This window comes from Jaculus jaculus, chromosome 14 (genome assembly GCF_020740685.1).
Source record: "Jaculus jaculus isolate mJacJac1 chromosome 14, mJacJac1.mat.Y.cur, whole genome shotgun sequence".
NCBI classification, from domain to species: Eukaryota; Metazoa; Chordata; class Mammalia; order Rodentia; family Dipodidae; genus Jaculus; species Jaculus jaculus.
Genome location: NC_059115.1, coordinates 13,854,387 through 13,862,793, shown reverse-complemented (window position 1 = coordinate 13,862,793; position 8,407 = coordinate 13,854,387).

Sequence of the window (8,407 nt, the reverse complement as noted above, 5' to 3'; positions counted from 1 at the left end):
GACCACAGAGAACAAGCCTGCTGAAGTCATACAGGTCACTGACCTACCAGCTCCCACAGGCACCAGATGATCTCAGCTCAGCCAGTGATGAGTGTTGTCTGCAAGTCTAGCTAACAGTGCCCCCCTCATTGAGTGACCAAGGTTTGTTACCTTCACCAAGTTACGGTGATACCTGCTCTCCATCCCCAGCCCCCAGCCCAGTCCCCGCTGACAGGGACTGTCCCCTCCTTCAATTAACAGTACCAATTCACCTAGGAAACAATGATCTAAGATAACCCAGGTACAAGAATTCCCATTCATGGATTTCTGTGAGGTCTCCATGGTCGCAGCACATCCATGTCACAGTGACCTCAGTCACCCAAGAACCTGTCTCGAGGTGGGTCCACAATCACGTCCTCTCAGAGCAAAGTTAACGGTGGCTGTCTGCTCAGCAGAAAGCACAGTCCCAGCCCCTCCATATAACAGTGCGCTTTCAACACTCAAGCAAGAGTGCTTGCATGACTTGCAAAGCCCGCAGGCCTGGATTCAACTTGTGGGCTGTCCACGTGAGCTGTTTCCTCAGGGTCATCCAGCAACCGTCATTCTCAGATCCACCAGAACAAGGTAGTCTACTCTCACACCTATCACTGCTTCTCCAACAGGGAAGGAACCACTGCTTGTCAAGCACACTGCTCCCGCTTCCCCAGGTAGAACTGCTGTCACCACCAGCACGTAATAGTCTTCTATCCACAAGGGAACATTCTTCTTGCGGAATCCACATGAAAGGTACCTCAGCTGAGGAAGCGGACACTCACTGCTTCTCCAGTTTTGCAGGCAAAGTGATTCACTCAGGAAGTGTATCAGCCACTCCAGACCACACAGGATACAGGTGAAGCAGGCAGCCATGGGCTCAGCTGACCAAAGTTGTCAAGCTTCTTCATTCAACAGGGGACAGTTCTTCTGAGACCAGGAAGGTAACTGATGGCACACGTCCCACAGTGAACGGTGGTTCTCGGCTCATTCTGACAACAGTGGACTCAGCGACTCCAGGTGAGAGTGATCTCAACTGCTGGTGGTGACAGGAGTCCCTGACACAATGGTCATGGTGGTGTCTCCTCAGGTTACTGTGGATCTCAATCCCCAGCAGTTAGTGATGGTTGTTCTCATATTTGCCAGATGGTTGTTGAAAGGGGGAAATACTGACGTGTTCACAGTGTCTCTTCCTGGAGATGGTCTCAGGAGGGGTCTGATGTTCAGCCAGTTGATGTCAGGCACTAAGATGTGGTGACTGCAGTGACAGCTCAAAATAAGGTTTCACAGGACAACATGATTCCTTAAAGTTTTAGTAGAAGCAAAACGGCAGCACATCCCTTGTCCCAGAGCAAAGATTGAGTGGGTCTTGTCATTGAGGTCTATCTATTATGGTTTTTGAAATATGTGTGTGTATATAAATATATTTAACACACGCATATATGTATATATACATATATACACACTTACAACCAAAGGTTTTAAGTAGAGCAGAAATTTTTTAAAAAATTTGAGAGTGCATATTTGTTCTTGGGGAGTCATATGATCTTCTAGATTCCCCAGTTTTGTTTTTTTAAGTTGTGTTAGATTTTTTTTTTTTAAATAGTGGCTTGTTTGGTTGGGTTATGGATAATTTAAATATCTTTTGAGTGCCCTAATGTTTACATAAAGCTTTGAAAAATGAATTATAAGTAGATCTATTTTCTGTTTTCACTTTTGAGTTTGTTTTTAGAGAAGCATTAGCCAATTATATGTGTATTTTTTATTTTTAAAACTTATTATACATAGTTTACGTAGTTTAGACATAGTTTTATCTTTTGTAATACATAGATTAAGAATGTTGGTGTGCCAGGCATGGTGGTGCACGCCTTTAATCCCACCACTCGGGAGGCAGAGGTAGGAGGATTGCCATGAGTTCGAGGCCACCCTGAGACTACATAGTGAATTCCAGGTCAGCCTGAGCCACAGTAAAACCCTAACTCAAAAAAAAAAAAAAAAAAAAAAAAAGAATGTTGGTGCGGCTTGAATATGTTTTTGGTCAGATTAGGTAGCTTGTGCAGTTTATAGAAATATGTATATATACATATATGAATATCACTGTGTCTTTTCTGTGCTCATCAATAGAACTCACTTTCTTTTATGTGACATGAGGTCTCCATCTTTCCCTAGACATGAGGGTTTTTCAGTTCCCATATGGAACCACCATACCTTAGCAATACTGTCCTTTCATTACAAGGAAGCTTTGGTCTTTCTAAGCTGCTAAAATTGTGTAACACAGTCATCTGAGTGGGTATCCTGTCACACGTGCACGTCTTGCCCACCCTCTAGGACTGGGACCTGTGTAAGGCTTGTTTACCAGGTACAGGAAACACATGAACATTTTGGAATCATGGTTACTTTAAAGACTAAGCTGGTGAATGGAGACAGTTCTGAATTTTCTCTGGGTAGAATATTTTAGGCAGATTTCCACATTGTTATTTGTTACATGGAAGCATAAATGAACAGTACTTTGTGCACATTTGATGAGATAAACTTATTTTTGTTGGTTGATACTACTTTAATTCTTTTTTTTATTTTTTTATTTTTATTTATGTTTTTGTTTGTTTGGTTGGTTTTTTATTTTTTTAATTTTTATTAACATTTTCCATGATTATAAAAAAATATCCCATGGTAATACCTTCCCCCCCACACTATATGTGTATTTTTAAAATCGTGTCAGCTAGCTTTTTAAATTTTACTTATTAATTTGAGAGAGAGATTGATAGAGAGAGGGCCATATAGAGAGAAAGAGAGAATGGGTATGCCAGGGCCTTTAGCCACTGCAAACTCCAGATGCCTCCTTGTGCAAGGATATTTGACATATTTGATTATTGGAAAGGCCTTTTTATTTTTTAAATTTTATTTTATTTATTTGTTGGCGAGTGACAGAGAAAGAGAGTGAGAGAAAAAGAGAGAGAGAGAGAGAGAGAGGGAGAGAATGGGTGCACCAGGGCCTCCAGCCACTGCAAACGAACTCCAGATGCATGTGCCAACTTGTGCATCTGGCCTATGTGGTTACTGGGGAATTGAGCCTCGAACTGGGATCATTAGGCTTCATAGGCAAGTGCTTAAATGCTAAGCCATCTCTCCATCCAAAATGCCTTTTTGGAAAGAGGTTGGCTCTAGATTATTTTTGCCTTAATGTTTTTACATTTTTAGTTATATATTGTATAAATGTTTATTTGTTTCAAGTTTTCTAAATATTTACCTTTGTACTTATTTTCCCTTAATATAAAATCAAAGAGCCATCTAAAAATCATTTCATCAAGTATTTTATTGATTTTCAGAGAGTTAATTATTTTTAAGTACAGGAATCTTTTTTGATTCTAGAATTGAGTCACTTGAATACAATATTGATTAAGATTGCTTGACTATATGTTTTCTAATAATTATTGTCAGTTGGCTGTAAAATTATTGAATCACAAGTGAGAATCTTAGATTCATTAACCATGATGTATGTTAGAGGCATTTTTGTTCATCAGTGAGAGTGGAGGAAAGAACTACAAAGAGATCACATTAGGTCGGGTCATAGGCCTGGGTGAAGCAGCAAATGTTTTTGGTATAGCATGTTGGATTGGTGGAGAAAGACCCTAGGCGTTTCTCAGTCTGGGGTAAATCAGACATGGAAAAGGAACATGAACGCGAACAATTTCCTCAGCGCCTGTGACCTCACGTCAAGGGTAAATTCTGTCCCTGTGAGAACGAGTACGTGAAAAGAGGAGGTAGCGCAGAGGGAGGGAGCTGTGCACACAGCGGGAAAAGCGCCCAATACAGGGTATTTCGGACCACCTGCCTGCATGTTGGCAGAGTTTTTCTAAATCAGTGAGAATTTGGAAATCGAAAGTACCACTTCCAGGCCATTTTGGACCCATTGTCCAGCTTATACTGTGGTCAGGCAGTGGTGAAGAGAAAGATCATACAGTGAGGTCTGACTGTCCAAGAGTCTTAGAGGCTTTAAGTTAAGGGGACAGAGAAAGAGCAAAAGGAGGGTGAGAGAAAGGAGCCAGGGCTTAAGCTGGGCTTACACAGAACCCCAATATGACCCCGGGCCCGATAGGGTGAATAGGCCTGCACCTCCCACGTGGGCAGAGGCCGTACAGGTCACAACTGTTGGCTGTTTAGCCTGTTAGTGGGCAAGGTGGGCATCTGTGCTCCCGATGGAGTAAGCAGCTGGCAGTGAAGGATGAGAGCCCAGGAGGTAGAGGGAGAGGAGGAAGGGGGAGAGTGTCCGAGATGGTGCAGCTGAACCAAAAGGTGCCTCTTAGGGCATGGTGGACCAAGACCGAGAGACCTGAGGTGTCGAGAGTGCGTCTTTCTCAAGACCTAGGGTTGTAGCCCAAAAGCGGGTGAGGGGTGTAGCCTGGCATGCCTGCTCAGCTTCCACAAGGAGGGATTAAACCCAAGAGCAGGCCAATCCAAGAGGGACGCTTACTGAGAAGGAGGGAGGAGATGAGGAAGGGAAGAAGAGCGAGGCCGAACTGTGGTGGGTGTGAGAGCCGGTATCAGGTGGAGATGGCCCAAAGCCTTCAGAGGGTCAATGGAAGCTCAGTGGACTTAGGTAGGGAGAAGGAAGGTCTGGCTGCCCAAGGGGGCAACTGGAAGCCTGCTATTAGAGTCATGGCATCAGATGCAAGGTTTGGGAGTGACCAAGAACACACAAACCCCTCTGAGACAAAGATGAAAGCTTTTATACTGAGAAAAGCACAAACTTCAGGGCTCACTCACAAGAGAGGAGCAGAGCCAACCTGGGTTTTGGGTCGTGGGATTTATAGCGCTTTTGCACTTGGGGGAAGATGAAGAAGGAAAAAGAACTCCTCCGTGGTATATTGTTTACAATTATGAAAGTTGTCAATAAAATAAAAAAGAAAAGAGAAAGAACTCCTTTGTTAAGTTGAATAGGGAAGTTCCTTTAGGGGAGATCATTACATTAACCATTTAAAATAGGGGTGTGACATCAGAACAGTAACAGTGTAATTTATGAGAAAAGTGGGGAGGAAACCATGCCCTGGGGCATTGTTAGGCAAGGAGGGGATAATGACTGGGTGGTTTCTTGAAGACTGCGGATAATGCACTTTCCTTTGCCTCAGTCATTCTGCTGATCTTCGTGACTCCATCTTGGGAGCCCATCTGTTCCTAACAATGGGTAAATGTTATTCATATTTTTATCAATAATTGAATTTAGTGTTATAATTTGGAGTTAACATCAATTTCTAGGTCAGAATGAATGATCTTAGCCGGGTGTGGTGGTGCACGCCTTTAATCCCAGCACTTGGGAAGCAATGGTAAGAGGACAGCCATGAGTTCAAGGCCACCCTGAGACTACATAGTGAATTCTAGGTCAGGCTGGGCTAGAGCGAGACCCTACCTAAAAAAAAAAAAAAAAAAAAAAGTATGATTTTAGAATAAAGCAACATTTTTTATTATTATTAGGAAAAGTTCTATAATGTTGAAATCACATTATTTTTATGTAAAATTTAAATGATAAACCTAGAAATGACTACTTGGTAGAATTAGCAGCATTTAGTTTTTGTTTTTACCTTAGAATAATAATTATTTAAAAAATCACATCATTTTTAGGCAGACTTAATTGTAGCTTTATGAAAGGATAATCAGTAATTAATAAACTTTGTCATGATGATTATGTTTTCTAGCTGTTGGCAGAGAAACATTGTAAACTGGATTCAACATTTAAAGCCAGTCTCTGAGCTGCCTAACCACTGGAGAACTTTCAGTTGCTGGTTAATTTCCCCTCAACTCAGTCCAGGCCCAGCCAGCCCGAGTGAGGGGAGAGCGCTTGCCCTTATATTCCACATGGGCACCTTCTCCTCATGGCCAGAGCTCTTTGACCTCTTTTCTGTACCTTCAATGTTGTTTTTTTTTTGTTTTGTTTTGTTTTGTTTTTCGAGGTAGGGTCTCACTCTAGCCCAGGCTGACCTGGAATTCACTATGGAGTCTCAGAGTGGCCTTGAACTCACAGCGATCCTCCTACCTCTGCCTCCCAAGTGCTGGGATTAAAGACGTGAGCCACCACGCCGGGATTTTCCTTCAATGGTTTTTCCAGGGACTTTTTTACACCATGTGGGCCGTTATGCCATGCAGGTGTCTTTCCTTGGTTTTGTAATTCCCTTAATAAATATGATAATTGAATAATTATCCATCTCATTATTATTTTAGTTAATTCTTTGATTAAAATATGACATAAACTTAGGGCTTGGGGTTCAAAGACTTTGCTGAATCCCTAGCACCTCCTAATAGAAGGAGGCTGATTCAGGAAATCAAATCTAGGAGAACTGAAACTTAGAACTGCTCCTCAAGGTATTAGATTTATAATTTGAGGTCAATTCCTTTGATTTAAGAATTGAGATTAATTTAGAAGATGAAATATTTATTATTATTATTATTATTATTATTATTATTATTATGTAATTTTTTTTTGAGGCAGGATCTTACTCTAGCCCAAGCTGACCTGAAATTCACTCCGTAGTCTTGAGGTGGCCTGCAACTCATGGCAATACTCTTACTTCTGCTTCCCAAGTGCTGGGATTAAAGGCGTGTGACACCACATCTGACTAAGTTTTTACACTCAATCCCTGTTTAACAGTTTCTCAGAATGTCTACATATGTTTTTACCATTTAAGCATTCTATTTCAGCATAAAATTACACAGACATCCACACAAAACTTTCATTATCATTTTACCTTAGTATCAGATTTTTTTTGCCTTATATTAGGACAATCTAAAAAACTTTTCATTAGACATCTTATGGATTTTTTACATCTAACTTTGCACTTAGCATTTAAATTTTCCTTTCCATTCTTGTCAGCTTAGCATCTTAGTAATATGTTTGCATTATTTTTATGTCAAAAAGCAGCTCACTTTTTTGAGCAATAGTGCTAAAAAATGGCAAATGTCACTTGGACTGTTTACCCCATAAATATGTAGACTTGGGCTGGAGAGATGGCTTAGTGGTTAAGCACTTGCCTGTGAAGCCTAAGGACCCCGGTTCGAGGCTCGGTTCCCCAGGTCCCACTTTAGCCAGATGCACAAGGGGGCGCGCACGTCTGGAGTTCATTTGCAGAGGCTGGAAGCCCTGGTGCACCCATTCTCTCTCTCCCCCTCTATCTGTCTTTCTCTCTGTGTCTGTTGCTCTCAAATAAATAAATAATTAAAAAAAATTAAAAAAAAATATGTAGACTTTACCACCTTTTGCGGAATGTAATTTTTCCAGGCTAACCTAGAACTCAATCTGTAGTTCAAAGTTAGCCTTGAAAGCACAGCAACTTTCCTACCTCCGACTCCGAGGGCTGGCATTAAAGGCATGAGCCACCATGCCTGCACTTGGCTCAGTCTTTCCTTTGACCACTATGGGTACTACTCTGGCATGTCTCTTATGGGGAAAGCCAATCACCCTCTAACTGGACTGGAGACCATGGGAGGGAATACATCCCTGACACTGAAAACCTATGTCAGGGGTAGTCATAAGCCCTCCGTGTGTAACGTCTGCTGGTGTCTGCCTAAATGTATATACTATGCTCAACAAACTGCCCAGTAAGCACTTCTGTTAGTGTTCATATCCATATATTATCGCTACTCTCACTTTTTGTTAGAGAACCTTCTCTTTTCAGATGACAGTGACCTTGGGCTGACTCAGAAGGCACCATGGTGCTGAGAAGTGACAGAGGAGTGCTCAGCACTTAAATAAGTACCATGAACAGAAATGGGATTCGGGTGGAGCCCTAATTGGGTCAGCCTTGATATGGATTCTGTAGAGGGAACAGGGTTCTGATAGGCTGAGCACAGGGTTGGGATGGGACAAGGAACCTGTCTTTTTTTAAAAATATTGATTTAGGTGTTGTAGAGATAGCTCAGTGGTTAAGGCGCTTGCCTGCAAAATCTAATTTGACCCAGGCCCCCCCATATTACCCAGTACCCACATAAGTCAGATACACAAAGTGGTTCATGTATCTGGAGTTCATTTTTGCAGTGGCTAGAGACCTTGGCATGCTCATTGTGTCTCTCTTCCTTCAGTCTTTCTCTGCTTGCAAATAAAATATTTTTAAAAAAGAAAGCAAAATATCGATTTAGGACTTATTCCATATAGATTTAGATATAGAGGCATAGATAGAAGATAGAGAAGACTCAGGTCACACACTTGTCTCCTTGAGCACAATGCAAAGGACATAATGAGAGCTCTGGACGAATTTTCAAAAGTAACATATTTTAGTGTTTTAAAATATTCTATTGATTTGTAAGCAGAAAATACAGGCAGAGGAGAGAGGGAAGAGTGAGTGAGAGAGAGAGACAGAAAAAAAATAAAATGAAATGGGCACATTAGGCTTCCAGCCACTACAGCTACACT